Source organism: Macaca nemestrina, chromosome Y (genome assembly GCF_043159975.1).
Source record: "Macaca nemestrina isolate mMacNem1 chromosome Y, mMacNem.hap1, whole genome shotgun sequence".
In the NCBI taxonomy this organism is placed as follows: domain Eukaryota; kingdom Metazoa; phylum Chordata; class Mammalia; order Primates; family Cercopithecidae; genus Macaca; species Macaca nemestrina.
Genome location: NC_092146.1, coordinates 10,933,677 through 10,950,492, shown reverse-complemented (window position 1 = coordinate 10,950,492; position 16,816 = coordinate 10,933,677). Strand labels below are relative to the sequence as shown.

At 43.2% G+C, this 16,816-nt stretch overlaps 1 long non-coding RNA gene and 1 pseudogene across 1 annotated transcript; one reads left to right on the top strand and one right to left on the bottom strand.

Annotated features, from left to right (window-relative positions):
- Nucleotides 1-358: 358 nt before the first annotated feature.
- LOC139360974 (testis-specific Y-encoded protein 2-like) lies at nt 359-3,134 on the bottom strand (annotated as a pseudogene).
- A 138-nt stretch (nt 3,135-3,272) lies between these two features.
- On the top strand, nt 3,273-4,936 carry LOC139360980 (uncharacterized). Its single transcript, XR_011618548.1, has 3 exons — nt 3,273-3,499; nt 4,355-4,404; nt 4,685-4,936. It is a non-coding gene; the product is annotated as an uncharacterized lncRNA (long non-coding RNA).
- Nucleotides 4,937-16,816: the final 11,880 nt, after the last annotated feature.

The following is a 16,816-nucleotide window of genomic DNA, read 5'->3' as shown; positions in this document are numbered from 1 at the left end:
ACCCCAGCAAACTGGGCCCTGGATAGCTCAGTGTCCATCACCCAATGTCATTGAACTATCTCTGCTTCCATAGGATGAAGTAAGCTGTCAACTTAACTGTCTTCTGTTTCTTGTACCTCCCCAACTCTGTCCTATAGAAAGAATCCCAAAACATTTCACACCAATTCACTCTACAAATTCAGAGGCCCAGCTCCCACACAGACTGGTCATTTTCATGAAGAGAATCAAACATATAGATTGATCAATTCATTATGACAGCGGAATCCAGGGGATCAACCGACACACACACACACAGACACACAAACACACAGACACACACACACACACACACACACACACACAGAGCCACACATCCTTAATACTGTTTATTTTTTATTCCATACAATTCAATTCCCCCACCCCGCTTCCTGTCTTCATTTGCTGTGACTGGATCTGCTTGTCCTTCAGTTCCTGTGCACAAGACCATGCTCAGTACTGACATCCTGCATACTGTAGTAAGTTTTCAGGAGTTCTGCCGTGTTAGGTGAACACAGCACCTGTGTCCGATGCTCCATCATATTCAACCCAACATCTGCGCGTTCCCTAGAGAAACACAAACACATGTCAAAATGCATCTCCTCTGAGCCACCATTTAAAATGTTTTAATTTTACGGCCTGCTGAGAAAAGACTACCCCTTCCCCTTTTGTGATCTCTTCAACTTCCTCCTACCGTGCATGTGTTACAAACTATTCTCTGCAATACCTGCCCCATTTCCAGTATTCTCTGTGACAGGAGTCAGCTAACAAGACGCGTTGTACACTAAAAGCACACGGAAATCCGATGGGGTAATAGCTTAAGGAAATCCATCGATCTAAACAGTCCTTTGTGGTCTGTGGCAAGGAGGACAACCAGGCACATTCCGGGAGCCCAAGCTTTAGGGGTTGGTAAGATGACTCCCCGTCGGGTTGTCGGCCACGGAACCAAGTGCCACAGATTGAAGGTAAGAACTCGGCTTTACTTCTCAGTGAGTGTGGACACGCACTATGCGTCCCCGGGCTTAAGACTCCACAGTTATAACCTGCTTTGCAGTGCAGTGTCTCATGTGCCTTTTTCAGCCCAATGCCATGAATGTCCTGGATTCTGTCATGCTGTGTCTTCCTCTCAAGGAATTTCGGCATGGATAAGACGGACCCCCAGGTTCTACATTTCTGAAATGAGCCTCCAGGCTCCCTGAATAGAGAGGTGTGTCAACACCCTTATCCTGGGTATCAGACAGCTCCAGTTCCCACTGTACGGCTCACCTGAAATCTCTGTTTCCTCTTCAGGTGGCTTCATCCTCCTGTAGTATTGCAGGGGATCGCGCCACAGGTCCTTACATAGGATCTGTCAGGGGAATCAACCGGAAAAGGCCTCATGAGAGCTCAGACTGGTGACCCAAGCAGCTGGGAACACACCGGGGTCATTCCTCATGTTTCCCAGCAAGGACCCACCTCAGCAATCCTATTGGATCCTGCGAAGTTGTGGTCAGAAAACCAGTTGAAGAAGTTAAGACCGCTGTTGTTGTGTCTGCGGCGATAGGCCTCAACTTCATAATCCTGACACCACTGAATTGGAGTGGAATGAGAAGCCCTGTATTCTACAGACAGAGGATGTTTTGGTAAGGGGGCTGGAACACGTTGGCACTGATCCACCCACCTTCCTCCTTCCACTACCCATCCTGGGAGCCACCTGTCACCTGTGACGTTCACGAGATATTCCTTGGTAATCACTTTATTCTGGAAGTAGGGGTTACTCCGAAAGAACAACATGATCTGGCAGAGATGAACGGGATGCTTCGCTTCTTTCACCTGTCCGGACAAGGTGGAGAAAGCTTAAACACCTTTTTGGCTGAGGTGCCCACTGTTGCTTGCAGGAATAAATTATCTCCCTCAGCCTCCCCCACTCAACCCTCCAGCCTTAGTCTTCCCGGCCTCACCTCCAAGTTGATCATGTAGCTCAGCATGTCTTCATCTTGGTCAGTGATCAGGGCCGACATCTGAGGGTGGTTTGCAATCTGATTGAGGTCAAAGAGCCTCGAGATGCAACGGAAAGAAAAGCTAGAAGCAACGGGGAAGGCCTAAGAGCACCCAGAGGGGCGGCTAGGGGATTTTTTCAGATCTGCATCCATGAATGACCTCCCTTTCTCCTCTCCCTCCCCCTGAATTCAGACCTCTCGGGTTTCACCGAGGGTGTATCATTGTGAGGCTGACCGCACTGACACGGGGAGGGGCGACATGCAGAGAACTGCCGGTGTCTGAGGCCTGGCAGAATCTGCTCATACCCGAAGAAGCCCAGTCCCAGATCGGACTGGCAAGGCGGAGCAGTCACAGTCCCTTAAAACGATAGCTTGATTCACAGCAACACGTGTTCTGCTGAGAACTCGCTTCTGCTCTTCAGAAAGATGCCCCAAACGTCTGCTGCTTGGCACCATGAAGCGTTTCTCTCACGCACGCAGGAAAATAGTACCCGTGTCTGCTCTGGCTTTCTTCAGCCACATTTGTCTGTGGAAACTCACCCGTGTTCCCCAAATGGTCACATCGACGCCGAGCCGCCCGTAAGTTCCTTACACTTCCCAAGAGCACCGCTCAACTGGAAAAGCAGAAGAAACACTGCAAAGGATACAACATTGGCCCAGAAGCCAGGCATGCTCTGGATGATGGCGCCTCTGCGGTCCAGGTGGGGCTTGCGCCTCCGCTCCATCTTTTCCCTCTGCTGAGAAAAGGCCTTCCTGGCTCGGGCATTAACCGGCTCCAGCTCCACCTGAACGGCCAGCAGCTCCTCCAGTGCAGACTCTGGGCTCATGGGCCCAGGGCCAGGCTGTGCCCGCTGGACCTGCTCCTGCCGCTTCTCGTCGGCTTCCTGGTGGGCCACCACCTCCACCTCCGCCATTATGTCATCCGCTCCCAGCACCGCCTCCTCCCCCAAAGCTCCCTGCTGGCTCTGCGCCCCGGCCTCCCCCTCCTGTAGAGACTCCATCCTGAAGACGGTGCCCCCCTTCGGACTCCCACTGACCACCGCCTGTGCTGCCGGACCCTCACCGCAGGAACCCTGCCGCTGCCCTTCACCGCAGCCGGTGGGACGGCGGGCCCTCAGGGCGCATGCGCCGGGCTAGCAGGCGCCCCCTAAGGGACTGCAGGCAAAGGGCGCAGGGAGCCGCGGGAAGACATGGAGACCGAAGGGCCCCAGGAGCCCCTCCAAGACCGCGGTTCTCCCCTGGCGGCCAGTCAGTGCGAGGGCGGTGGGCGTCTCCCCGGGCAGCAGCAACCTAGGCTGGCCTGCAGTCCCAACCTCCCGAGCTATGCCTCCTCTGAGAAGCCCTCGGGGCTTGCGCCAGGTAGCGCTGCATCCAGGCACACGCGGGCTGCGTGGCCTTTGGAATCTTGGGCATGGAAGCCCTGTGCCCTCACTGACATCCTGAGTGTGGCAAGCCATTGACCCACACGGCACGTATGAAACATCTCACTTCACTGGGCAGGCCAGGTAGATGGAATGGAATACTGCAGATCCAGAGGAGAAGTCTCTCTGGCTGCTGGGGCGAGGGCAGCCGAGGCGGCCTGGGGAAAGTGGGTCTGGGCGGGCGCGTGGGAGGAAAGTCTCTTGGTTAGGCTGAGGTGGAATTCGTCTGCTCCAGAGGCCAGAAGGCCGGCACGCCCTCTGGCAGGTCTATGACAATACAGACTCCGCGTAGCAGGCTTCCTCCCGGAGGGTGCTGTACGGAAAGGAAAGGAGCATTCCAAAGGGGCTCCCGTCCTATGCCCTAGACGTACCGGAGGCCAGCCTCCAGGGCTGGCCATGGACAGCCAGCGTGCACACCGCTGTGCGCTGCCTTGCCGACCCAGAGGCTCCCATAGCGCTGAAGCGCCTGTCTCCCCGCTGCTGGCGCTGGACCCAAAGGGGTGTAGGCCCTGAGCATACATAACCTCCTTTGCACCCAAGCCATTCCCATAGGGAGCGCCAGGCACGACCCTGCAGCCCCTTCTACCTACAGGGCTTCCCTCAGGTGGACAGGCCCACCCGTCAGGAAGCCCAGGACGAGAGGACACCACACACCTGGACGTCAGCAGAGCGTGTCCAACATCCAGCACACAAGGGCCTCCTGCGGCTCCTGAACCCTGAGGAAGCAGCCGCCTTACATCACCCCGCCCCCCGCCCTCGGCCGCAACCACTTCCTCTGTCTCCTTTCCCTAGTTAGTGCAGGTTTCTTGGCCTGGCTCTCCCCACCCCAAAAACCACCACAGTTGTGAGGTTGCCTCCTCGACAGACAGCGACAGAGAAGCAACAAGCGAGGGCGACAGGCCAGATGCTCCAGATTCTCTGTGCTCTTGAAAATTGCAGGGTGTCACGAGACTTGCTCAACGAGTCGTCTGGAGGCTCCTTGACCAGAGGTAAATTGTTTGGCACACTCAGTTGTTGTCCTGGGTCAGAAACCATGGTGAAGTCCTGCTTTGCTGCACGATGGATGTGCAGGTCAGGCTGGGGAGCCTGGGTCTGCGGGAGGGGTCCAGTGTCTGAGTCCGTTTGAGGCCTCCCTGGGGCCCGCGGTGTCTCAGCGGCAGAGCTGGGAATGGGAAACTCATGCTTCACTCCAGCTAGCAGGCCACCTCAGTCCAGCTAGATGAAATGGTCGCTTCGAGTCCATCCCGTTTCTCCTTGTTGGCCAGGCAGGTGGAGGAACTCAGTCATCCCCAGTTACTGGCGGCTGAATGAAGATTTCCTTTTGTCACAACTTTAACTTCCACAGTGAAAGTCATCCTGAAGGACTATTGCTTTGGCATCCTTGGTACGGAGTGCCTCCCAGCATAGTAGGGGAGCTGGTGTGTGGGAGGGTCTGTGTGGCATGAAACTTCCTGGCTCCTCTCCCCCCAGGGAACGGGGTGTCTCATTGCACTTCAGTCCGGTGGTTCCGGGATCATAAAGATAGAGCCTCCAGCTGCAGGCAGAACATCGCCTACCTGAGCTCGTTCAGCTGCTGGGCTAAAAATGACTGCCTGGGTTTTGGCAAGGTTGCTGAGGAGGGTTCCGTGGCAGGTGCATCATGGGAAAGGACCTTCCTGGTCATTCCTTGGCCTCTGGGGAATGGGCTCTGAACTGTGACCCGACCTACGGTGGACCCCCTTCTGCAGTCCCCCAGATCATCAGCCAGGGCCTATGGCTCAATCCATTGCAGTTCTACTCCAGGGAGGGAGGGACGGCATTAGAGAGGGAACAGAGAGGAGGCCAGGCAAGCAGCCTAGGGTTGGGAATTTGGAGGCCTTTGAGTCCTGGTTCTGTACCCCACATGGAGGACCTAAGGGTCATGTAGGAGACTTAATGAGCAATCACATGCCATCCATGGCTGGGGGAGACAGGCACATCAGGGAACTGTAACACCCACATTTCAGGATTGGGCAACCCTAAGCTACCTGTGATATATATTTGGCTAAAATTAGTAGGTGATAATGCTTTAGGGATAGCTGTGTTACCAGCTCATTCCACTGCCCTAGGGCCTGCTACCACCTGGGGCTCAGTTTGAGCTCTAGCAGGATCTCCTTACTCTCCGTGCCGATGTCCACCTGAGGGCCATCTACGTCTACGTCCTTTCAGAAACGTTCTCCCAGGCCTGTCATAATCTGTTTCGATGACCCCAGGTTACCCTGACATATATTCTCCTATCTGACATCCTCACTCCCACTGCCCTGCCTTCCCGGATACGAGAAGCCACTGCACAGGGAATCTGGAGGACCACACTGGGCTCCAGTGTGAGCAAATATTCTCTTTTCTTTATGTACATGTTGTTTAGAGTTTCATCCAGGGAGGAAATGTGAAGAGATTGCAAAATGTCTGCAAACCCTCAGTATAAGTCCAGGGAGGGAACCTGACAGGGAATTAAGGCGCACCTGAGTGATGGTGTGGACACCCAGTGTCAGTTACGTTCATAAACACCTGCTTCCTTAACATCACCTACTATTAATATAAAACTTAATTTCTTAGAATATTGAAGAGCAAATATAAACTTGAAAATTACAGTTTAAAATCAAATAACTATTTTACTTTGTGTAATGAAAGTATGTATGTACTTTGGAAAATATACATATATAAAACCAACATACATGTGTGTGTATCTATATGTTTATATATATGTATTTATACATATATACACATATATACAGTTATACCCATATATAACAAAATAACAAGATATATATATTTATATATAAATACATATATATTCACACACATATATACAGACACACAACATATATATACAAACATAAACATATATATAACAGTTGCATTCCAATATGGAATTTCCCAGTATTTCCCAAATACTGCTTTAAGCATCTTTTCATTGGTTTCTAAACGTAGGCTATCAATGAGAAGCTTGACAGGCCGATCTGCTTCCGTCAGTTTGCTGTAAATGGTTCAAAAACAAATAATAATCCCAAAAGTTAAAATTTTATTACACACCGTTGGAAATTCAAGGGAAATTCTCTTACAGAGGCTGACATCATTTTAATATTTCTTAGTTCAAATATGTAAAATTTGTAACATGCAGAGTGAAAGGGTCACTGACTTTATGGACAAATGCTGCATATCAGTACGTACCTGACAAAAACGTGTTTGTAAAAATGAGATGAGAAACGCTATTGTAATGTTCTTTTTTCTTTCTTTTTGAGACGGAATCTGGCTCTGTCGCCCAGGTTGGAGTCCAGTGGTGCGATCTCGGATCTTGGCTGCAAGCTCCGCCTCCCAGGTTCACACCATTCTCCTCCCTCAGCCTCCGGGGTAGCTGGGACTGCAGGCCCCCGCCACCACACCTGGCTAATTTGTTTGCATTTTTATTAGAGATGGGTTTCACTGTGTTAGCCCGGATGGTCTCAATCTCCTGACCTCGTGATCTGTCTGCCTCGGCCTCCCAAAGTGCCAGGATTACAGACGTGAGCCACCACGCCCAGCCTGTAATGTTCTTAAGCTGCAATATGCAGGGTGATGCATTTAAATAATTTTATTTGATAACTATATATTTATACTGTACAGTGTGATGTTTTATGTATCTTTTTCTTGAGATGTAAATTTCCTGTTGCCAAAGTGCACTGCTCACTGCAGCCTCCTCTACTGAGCCTCAAGTGATCCTCCCATGTCTCAGCTACTTTGGAAGCTACAGGCACTCAGAGCTAGTAGATAACTTGTGTTTCTTTAACAGACGCTGGTTTCCCCATGGTACCCAAGCTGGTCTGGAACTCCTGGGCTCAAAAGATTTTCTGGTCTGGTACTACCAAGGTGATGAGATTTCAAAGGTGAACAACTATGCCTAGCTTGATATTTTAATAAATGATTAAATTTTTTCATAAAAAATTAAATTTTTTACAATATTTTAGTGATTTCAAATATACAAGTGATCAGGGATCCCCAAACCCTATCTCCCACCAGTACCTGTCTGTGGCCTGTTAGGAACCCGGCTGCAGAATAGGTGGTGAACAGATAGCACTGCCTGAGCCCACCTCCTATCATATCAGGGAAGGTATTGGATTCTCACAGGAGTAGGAGCCCTAGTGTGAACTGTGCATGTGAGGATCCAGGTGGTGCTCTCCTTGGAAGAATGTCATATCTGAGTGTGACCCGAGGTGGAATAGTTTCATCCAGAATCCATCCTCCCTATTCCACGCTGGCCTGCACTGTCCCCCTCACAGCCCGGCTGCCCTACCTCTGCCCCCTGTCACACTGCTGTGACCGGAAGTCCCTCCCTGCCCTGTGCTTCTCCTGGAACTGCCACCCCCCATCTCCCTAAGGTGTCCATCTCATCACTTTCTTCCCCTATCCACCTCTTGTCTGTGCAAAAATGCCTTCCACTAAACGGGTCCCTGGTGCCAAAATGGCAATAAAGGAGCTCATTATATTATGCAGGCTGATATCCAACTCATCACTTCAAGCCATCCTCACACCACCTCTTCACAAAGTGGTAGGATTACAAGAATAAGTCAGTGTGCCAAGTTAACAGAATAACTGAAGCACATTTATTTTGTCTCCGTTTTAAGCTATCACCATTTATCTCAACTACACCCACTTATTCAGTTTACATTATTTACGGTGCCAGATATACATGAAACATGTTTCAAATACTGTCATATGAGGAAGGAGACAATTACAGGCTTTACTGAGGCAAATTTAATCTGAGATTATTTATGGCCCCAGACTTCCTTAATCACTAAAGTAATGCAATTTATGTCAAAATTTCATAATTCCTGTCAAGGAAATCACGAATTTGACATGTGATGAGTGAAAGTACAAGTTTTTAATCATAGTGGGTAAGTACGTTGCCTATATATTTGATTTATGATCACATTCACAGAGTAAAATCGCTTTAACAAAAAGTGCACATGAAAAAAATGGCATCCTAGCTCCATCTCCCACAACTTCTCTGCATGTCGTTCATGTCCGACAATAAAGAAGAGAATCTTCAAGAAAAATCAATGAGTTTAACAAAAGTGAAGTTCTTAATAGCACTAAAGAGTTCTCTCCCAACTGTTTCCTTCCATAATTCAACACCCACACTTTGAAAACCCATTCCCTTTTACAGAGAAAATCCAAAAACTTTGAGGTCTTTGTATTCCTGTCAAGAAACCAATCTGTGCAAATAAACGTAAAATAAAGGTGCTTTTTGGTAGGACAAGCTGATATCCAACACTTTCAGATATACAGTTATACCCATATACATAAATCCACACTAAATAACAATTTTAACATTTCTTAACATTTGCTAAAAAAAAGCCCGAGAGAAATGGTCTGAATAATCACATTTCCTCTATTCACAGGAGATGATTTAGACATTAACTCTTTCTCCTGAGAAACAAACATGTCCTCTCACTTAAAATTAAGAATTTTGTGCCTCAGTTCCCTAATTTTCTGGGAAGCACCTGTGTGCAACACTGTCACCAAAAGCTGAAGGAACAGTCGAGGTGTACCCAGCTAAAAAGTTTAGGAACCCGGAGGTACTACCCCTGCGAGAGCCACAAAGGAAGTAGGGTAAGAGGAGCATGACATAAATCAAAGGAAGGGTGGCCCAAGAAACTTGTGAATTAAAAAACAAAAAGGAAAAGAAACTAAAATGCCAAAATATGTTCTATATTATTTTCATTTTTTTTTTTTACTTTCTTCAATTGTGGTAGTGTGATCAATCTTAAAGAAGTATTTTTATTATGAAATAGTCATCCATGTTTCATCCCCCTCTCAAATATTAGCAATAAGCTCGCTGTACATGATGTCTGCTTGTTTTGGAAAATAATGCATACATGGGAAAAGTAATAACTAATTTTTAAAGAAATTTATAAGAAATAAGCAATAATAAGTAAAATAACATTGAAAGAAAGCAAGAAAAATAAGTCAATTAGAAATGTAAACTTGCATCTTAATCTTGTATCTTCACTTTTTGGTTGTAATATAAATACTTGGACACCTTATTTTATTTGCTTAGTACGTAAATGTAGTGATTTAACCCAAACTTCCAAAATGAACAGAAACTATATATACACATAGGCAATTTTTCTGTCCTCAATTTGTGTATAATAAATAACATCCTTAATTAGCAGAGCACTAGTAAAATAAACAACTTTTGTATTCCTGAAAAAGATATTTTATTAGCTGACAGACTATATTGCCCACAGTAAAATGACACCATTCTATGGATTTTGTTGCAAAATATAATGTACCATAAGAAAGTGCATTTAAATATCTACACAGTGCAACTCAAACTTATTTTTCTGAGTTTGTTTGTAAATTGTGCATATCAGAATGTAAAAGTTCTTTAAAAATACTTACTTATAAACTACACTTTAAATGCTTTATATTAACACATTAAAGTCTAAACATTGTATATTCACACTTATGAACTACTTAGTTCACAAACTATACCATACCAATATAGAGCTGATTGTGTCTGCATAAATATTTTCATTTATGTTTTCAGTGATTTCTTTTCTAATGAATAACCTAACAGTAAAAGCGTGCTCTGAAGGTAAAGATAATTTTATGTTTATGTATATATTAGAAAAATTTTTCTTAAATTATGGTTAGAAATCTATTGGTATTATTAGTTTATTTGTAACCAAAACCAGTTGTAGCATTTTATTCTCACATTCTTTTTGTCACATTCTTACCAGAAAACCATTAATTTGACCATGGTTCTGTCTAATTTATAGATTACCCTTTTTCCATTTTGAACAGATAATATTTCACTTTGTTTCAGTTTATATTTACTTGAGGAAATGTGTTTATTAATGTTATATATAATTAGGTAGTATACAATAACTCACTGATAACTAATACAAAAAAAATTTAGTAAGTGGGCTAGTCAGACTATGCCACGGGAAAATAGATATGTAATTAATACATTATGGTTGATGCCATAGGATGTATGAGAAAATGCTTCAGTGTTTTTCTTTTAATTATTTTTTATTATTATACTTTAAGTTCTAGGGTACATGTGCATAACATGCAGGTTTGTTACATATGTATACTTGTGCCATGTTGCTGTGCTGCACCCATCAACTCATCAGCACCCATCAACTTGTCATTTACATCAGGTATAACTCCCAATGCAATCCCTCCCCCCTCCCCCCTCCCCATGATAGGCCCCGGTGTGTGATGTTCCCCTTCCCGAGTCCAAGTGATCTCATTGTTCAGTTCCCACCTATGAGTGAGAACATGCGGTGTTTGGTTTTCTGTTCTTGTGATAGTTTGCTAAGAATGATGGTTTCCAGCTGCATCCATGTCCCTACAAAGGACACAAACTCATCCTTTTTTATGGCTGCATAGTATTCCGTGGTGTATATGTGCCACATTTTCTTAATCCAGTCTGTCACTGATGGACATTTGGGTTGATTCCAAGTCTTTGCTATTGTGAATAGTGCCGCAATAAACATACGTGTGCATGTGTCTTTATAGCAGCATGATTTATAATCCTTTGGGTATATACCCAGTAATGGGATGGCTGGGTCATATGGTACATCTAGTTCTAGATCCTCGAGGAATCGCCATACTGTTTTCCATAATGTTTGAACTAGTTTACAATCCCACCAACAGTGTAAAAGTGTTCGTATTTCTCCACATCCTCTCCAGCACCTGTTGTTTCCTGACTTTTTAATGATTGCCATTCTAACTGGTATGAGATGGTATCTCACTGTGGTTTTGATTTGCATTTCTCTGATGGCCAGTGATGATGAGCATTTTTTCATGTGTCTGGTGGCTGTATGAATGTCTTCTTTTGAGAAATGCCTGTTTATATCCTTTGCCCACTTTTTGATGGGGTTGTTTGTTTTTTTCTTGTAAATTTGTTTGAGTCCTTTGTAGGTTCTGGATTTTAGCCCTTTGTCAGATGAGTAGATTGCAAAAATTTTCTCCTATTCTGTAGGTTGCCTGTTCACTCAGATGGTAGTTTTTTTTTTGCTGTGCAGAAGCTCTTTAGTTTAATGAGATCCCATTTGTCAATTTTGGCTTTTGCTGCCGTTGCTTTTGGTGTTTTAGACATGAAGTCTTTGCCCATGCCTATGTCCTGAATGGTACTACCTAGGTTTTCCTCTAGGGTTTTTATGGTATTAGGTCTAACATTTAAGTCTCTAATCCATCTTGAATTAATTTTTGTATAAGGAGTCAGGAAAGGATCCAGTTTCAGCTTTCTACTTATGGCTAGCCAATTTTCCCAACACCATTTATTAAATAGGGAATCCTTTCCCCATTTCTTGTTTCTCTCAGGTTTGTCAAAGATCAGATGGCTGTAGATGTGTGGTATTATTTCTGAGGACTCTGTTCTGTTCCATTGGTCTATATCTCTGTTTTGGTACCAGTACCATGCTGTTTTGGTTACTGTAGCCTTGTAGTATAGTTTGAAGTCAGGTAGCGTGATGCCTCCAGCTTTCTTCTTTTGACTTAGGATTGTCTTGGAGATGCGGGCTCTTTTTTGGTTCCATATGAACTTTAAAGCAGTTTTTTCCAATTATGTGAAGAAACTCGTTGGTAGCTTGATGGGGATGGCATTGAATCTATAAATAACCTTGGGCAGTATGGCCATTTTCATGATATTGATTCTTCCTATCCATGAGCATGGTATGTTCTTCCATTTGTTTGTGTCCTCTTTTATTTCACTGAGCAGTGGTTTGTAGTTCTCCTTGAAGAGGTCCTTTACATCCCTTGTAAGTTGGATTCCTAGGTATTTTATTCTCTTTGAAGCAATTGTGAATGGGAGTTCATTCATGATTTGGCTCTCTGTTTGTCTGTTACTGGTGTATAAGAATGCTTGTGATTTTTGCACATTAATTTTGTATCCTGAGACTTTGCTGAAGTTGCTTATCAGTTTAAGGAGATTTTGGGCTGAGACAATGGGATTTTCTAAATATACAATCATGTCATCTGCAAACAGGGACAATCTGACTTCTTCTTTTCCTAACTGAATACCCTTGATTTCTTTCTCTTGCCTGATTGCCCTAGCCAGAACTTCCAACACTATGTTGAATAGGAGTGGTGAGAGAGGGCATTCCTGTCTTGTGCTAGTTTTCAAAGGGAATTATTCCAGTTTTTGCCCATTCAGTATGATATTGGCTGTGGGTTTGTCATAAATAGCTCTTATTATTTTGAGGTACGTTCCATCACTACCGAATTTATTGAGCGTTTTTAGCATGAAGGGCTGTTGAATTTTGTCAAAAGCCTTTTCTGCATCTATTGAGATAATCATGTAGTTCTTGTCTTTGGTTCTGTTTATATGCTGGATTATGTTTATTGATTTGCGAATGTTGAACCAGCCTTGCATCCCAGGGATGAAGCCCACTTGATCATGGTGGATAAGCTTTTTGATGTGTCGCTGAATCCGGTTTGCCAGTATTTTATTGAGGATTTTTGCATCGATGTTCATCAGGGATATTGGTCTAAAATTCTCTTTTTTTGTCGTGTCTCTGCCAGGCTTTGGTATCAGGATGATGTTGGCCTCATAAAATGAGGTAGGGAGGATTCCCTCTTTTTCTATTGATTGGAAGAGTTTCAGAAGGAATGGTACCAGCTCCTCCTTGTACCTCTGGTAGAATTCAGCTGTGAATCCATCTGGTCCTGGACTTTTTTTGGTTGGTAGGCTATTAATTATTGCCTCAATTTCAGAGCCTGCTATTGGTCTATTCAGGGATTCAACTTCTTCCTGGTTTAGTCTTGGAAGAGTGTAAGTGTCCAGGAAATTATCCATTTTCAGTGTTTTTTTTAAAAAAGGATACACATAACGTCATTTTTCTAAAAAAAGGATGAACCTCTTTGATAAAATATCTACATATATTTTATATCAAGTTGATTTTTAGAAGTCCCAAAACATTTATATATTTTTTATTCAGCCTAATTTGCAAAACAGGAAACTTAAGTTACAAGTGTTTAAAAGGTACACAGCTTTAGGAGTCTATTACTAAAACAATTAGTATTTAAACCAACAACTGTTTTTTTTTTTCAGAAATATTTTGTTCTTAAAGGAAACTACCTCTTCCAAAGACATGGAAACAAAAAACAAAATTGAAAATGATTTTTAATGTATTACATTGATTACTAAGAAACATTTTCTAGGCAGAAATAAAACAAGCATATGAATGGAGTTATTAAAATCTGTGTGGTGGAAGCAAAAGCAAAAACACAAATATAGAATGCTATTTGCTGGGAGAACATGCAGAAATGCAGTGTTGCAAGTAAAAATCAAGTTGGTAGAATAGCCTGCATTTTCTTATGATCAATGAAATAGGACTAAATACAGAAAGATGAGGGAATGTCAGTAGTGGACACAGGGAGGGAGGGCAAGATCATGAAACATATTGCTTGCCATGCAAATAGGCTGCTCTTTTTTTTTAGAGCAGCAGTTAAAAATCATTTGACCAAAACTTAATGTCTACAAGATACTATAATATATGTGGTGATTTGTACAATATAAAGTTAGGCAAACCAAGAAAAATCTAACCTTCACCACTTAATAGCTTTGTGAAGTTAGACTTCTTTATCTTTGAAATTTACCCAATCAACAAAGAGAATATAATAACTGTATAAACTATATATTATTATGACAAGATCAATAATGTACTGAACCCAGTATATGCCACGTAGTTTAGGGCTCAAAAATGTATAGAATTGTCTTAGTATGTTTATATTCAGTGAGACCAAGAGGTTTATTTGCAATCCTGCTTTCTTTAGTGACTAGCCAAAAATATGTAAAATATACTTTAAAAATTGTGTTGCTTTGGATGTTTTGCATCAAGTAAAACATCCAATAGTTTATTTATATTAATGCATACATACACTTATACATGCCTAAACAAGAAAGACAAAGAAATGACAAAACATACATGCATGAATACACACACAGCCATACATACACACACACAGGAAGAATAAATAATGAAAGAATAACAAGACAAAGAAACATAAAAGAATTATAAGAAATCTTTGCACAATTATTATAGTGAGGTGGAAAATAAGATGATAGATAATTAGAAAAAAACATAATTTATCAAGAATTTTTCAGAAAGAAAGAAAAACCCTATATGTAGACCCAGCTTGGTGGCTCATGACTGTAATTCCAGCACTGTGGGAGGCCAAGGGAGGGGCAGATAACTTGAGGCCAGGAGTCTGAGGCCAGCCTGGGAAAAATGAAAAATGGTGAAACCCTGTCTCTACCAAAAATACAAAAAATTTTCTGGGAGTAGTGGCATGGGCCTATGGTCCCAGCTGCAGGTGGTGAACTGGGAGAATCCATTAAACCCGGTAGGTGGAGTTTGCCCTAAGCCAAGATCATGCCACTGCACTCTGGACTGGGTGATGCAGCATGATCCTGTCTCAAAAACAAAAACAAAAACAAAACCAGTAAACACACACAAAAAACACAAATTTGTATGTAATGGATTCTAAGGAATAAATCTGAAAAATCTGCATAGGAGCTATTTTGCTGACAAATTCTTACTTCTTCCTTTCTCTTTCTTTCTTTTTGCCTTTTCCCTTACTTTCTCTTACCTTTCTTTTCCTTCTTCCCTTTCTTCCTTCTTTTCTTCTTCTGTTCCTTTTTTTTTTTTTTTTTTTTTTGAGACCAGGTCTCAGTCTCTAGACTGTAGTGCAGTGGTGCCATCATAGCACTCTGGATTCTCCAATTCCAAGTCTCACATATCCTCTTCCTTTGCTTCCCCAGTAGTTAAGACTAAGGGAATGCACCATCATGCCTGGCTAATTATTAGTTTTTTAATTGTTTATTGGTTGGGTGTGGTGGCTCATGCCTGTAATGGTAGCATTTTGGGAGGCCAAGGTAGGCAGATCACCTGAACCCAGGGTTTGTGACTAAGCTGCCCAACATGGTGAAACCCCATCTCTACTAAAAATAGAAAAAATAACTAGGCATGATGGTAGTCACTGGTAATCCCAGCTACTCTGTAGGCTGAGGCAGGAGAATCACTTGAACCTGGGAGGATGAGGTTGCAGTGAGCTGAAATCACATTTCTACCCTCCAGCCTTGGCTACAGAGTGAGATTATGTCAAAAAAAAAAAAAAAAAAAAAAAGAGAAAAAGAAAAAAGAGATAGAGAAAGGATTCTCCCCTATGTGTTTCCCTCTTCTTTTGCTTTTTTTTTTTTTTTTTTTTTTTGAGACGGAGTCTCGCTCTGTCGCCCAGGCTGGAGTGCAGTGGCCGGATCTCGGCTCACTACAAGCTCCGCCCCCCGGGTTTACGCCATTCTCCTGCCTCAGTCTCCCGAGTAGCTGAGACTACAGGCGCCGCCACCTCGCCCGGCTAGTTTTTTGTATTTTTTAGTAGAGACGGGGTTTCACCGTGTTAGCCAGGATAGTCTCTATCTCCTGACCTCGTGATCCGCCCGTCTTGGCCTCCCAAAGCGCTGGGATTACAGGCTTGAGCCACCGCGCCTGGCCTTCTTTTGTTATTTTGAACAAGAACATAAAGACAGATACAGTGAGGCCAACTTATGGTCATGTTGAAGTTGAAAATAATGTACTATAATTGCTAAGTGGAATGATAGAATATATTTGGGTCTAGAATGAAATCACTAATCTGCCTAACCTGCCTTCTCTGTTATTTCATGACTTATACAGTATGGAATATATATTTATTTATATATAATTAATTTTAACTTTTCTATTTTGTTTACTAGAATCTACCCCTACTATATATTAATGGTTCTCCCCTGCCTTGAAAAGTCCCTGAGAGCAAAGACTGGTCTTCCTCATATATGTGTCTCACTTATATCACACTCCATTTGAGAGGTTTGATAAAAACTGAATTGTAGCTCTTTGCTTCAGATTCCCATTAAAGGAAAGCCAGATAATTTGTCTTGAGATATTTTCTGTAAATTTACAACGTAGGTTTTTCTAAGTAGAGATATAATAATAAGTAGATGCAGGTATGTCAACAGATATATGAATGAAATGTGCTATTGTTCCTTTTATTTATGGTTATTTTAAATAATTATAAATATTTCCTTAACTTCTTGCAGAAAATATGTCAGATAATATAGATTATCTAATTGTTTTAAATTATGAAGTAGTATTTGGTAGATAGAGAATGCTACATATTGGCCAGACATGGTGACTCAAACCCGGAATCCCAGCACTTTGGGAGGCGGAGATGTTACCATCATTTAAGTCTAGGAGTTAGATACCAGCCTGGACAACATGGTGAAACCCTGTCTCCAGAAAAACCACCACAGTTGTGATGTTGCCTCCTCACCAGACAGAGACTGAGGACCAACAATGAAGGGTGACAGGCCAAACATCTGGGAGATAACTCTGCTATGCATTCTCTGTGCTCTTT